Source organism: Cupressus sempervirens, chromosome 5 (genome assembly GCF_028749045.1).
Source record: "Cupressus sempervirens isolate cs-2001-9-10 chromosome 5, ASM2874904v1, whole genome shotgun sequence".
Taxonomy (NCBI): domain Eukaryota; kingdom Viridiplantae; phylum Streptophyta; class Pinopsida; order Cupressales; family Cupressaceae; genus Cupressus; species Cupressus sempervirens.
Window position 1 is genome coordinate 687068145 of NC_143122.1, and position 1571 is coordinate 687069715.

Here is a 1571-nt window from a genome sequence, read left to right on the forward strand (position 1 = left end):
TTGATGGGAGTGGTAAGATGACAGCTCAAGCTTGGATTCATAAGCTTGACACATTTTTGGCACTGAGGCCAATGACAGAGATTGAAGCTATCAAATATGCCACCTTGCATTTGGAGGGAATAGCACATGATTGGTGGTACCATGGTATGGTAACACTTCAGCATAACCAAGTGACAGAATACCAGGACTTTGTGGATAGGTTGGTTGAAAGATTTGACAAAAAAGATCCAGAGATTTACTTCCAAGACTTAGCACAGCTGAAACAAATAGGCAACTTGGAGTATTTCATTGGTGAATTTCAGCGGTTGGCAGTCATGGTGCCAAACATTTCAGAGCATAGATTGATAGTTCTTTTTATTGAGGGCCTATCCGAACCACTGAGAGGTTGGATAAAGGCATTTGATCCTATTTCTTTACAGGAAGCGATGAAAAAGGCAAGAAGTATGGAACATCCCAACAAACAAATTTCAATCCAAAGGAGCATCTTCTAGTAAGGATAACAAACCATTTTATAAAAAACTAGAGAGGACTAATTTTAAAAATGATTCTAAAGATAAAACTCCAGCACCTTTTGACAAGGAAACATTAAATGATTTGAGGAAGAAAAAATTATGTTTCTACTGTAAGGGACCCTATGATGCAAACCATGATTGTCCTCTTAGGCCAAAGGGAAAAGCTAACAAAGTTATGTGGGCATACTATGAGGAATCAGAATCAGATAATTCAGATCAGCAGTCTAATATAGAGGAAATATATGGTGAAAAAGAGGAAGACAAGGCTGAAAACTTGTCTAAAATGGAGTCCAAGGATGGGGAAGGAGATGGGCAACTTAGGGAAGCTCGTCTCACTAGTATTAAGCAAGAAGGGTCATTCCGGATGAGAGGACTACTCGCTGGATAGCGAGTCATAACCTTGGTTGATACAGGTGCCACTCATAATTTCATTGATGCTAGGATGGTGGAGAAGCGTGGCATACAAATAGAGGAGTTTGGGGGAATTAGAGTGAGGGTAGCGGATGGCTATGTCCTCAAATGTGATCGTAGGATCACTGGACTCCCATTGAAAGTTAATAATTATGACTTTAAGGCAGATTTTTATGTTGTACCTATGGGAGATACAGATATAGTTCTTGGGATGAGTTGGTTGCACGATATTGGTGAGTTCACTCTTAACCTCAAGGAGATGGAGATGAGGTTTAAAGTGAATGGGAAGACACATATTCTTAAGCCAATCAAGGACAGTGATCTCAGGATGGTCTCTTTTCGTAGAATGGCTAGATTGATTCGACATGATCAGGTAGAGTGGGCAGCAGAGTGCATGTTGATGCCATCACAGGAGGGACAGCATAAGATTGAATATCCTCCTGATATTCAGGAGCTTAGAGTTAAACACTCTAAGGTGTTCAGTGACATTCCACTAGGTAGACCACCAGACAGAGGTATTAAGCACATCATTGAGTTAGAGGAGGGGGCTAAGCCCATCATGATTACACCTTACAGGCATCCGAAGAGGTTAAAGGATGAAATTGAGAAAACCATAAAGGACTTACTTGCTATGGGCTACATTAGACC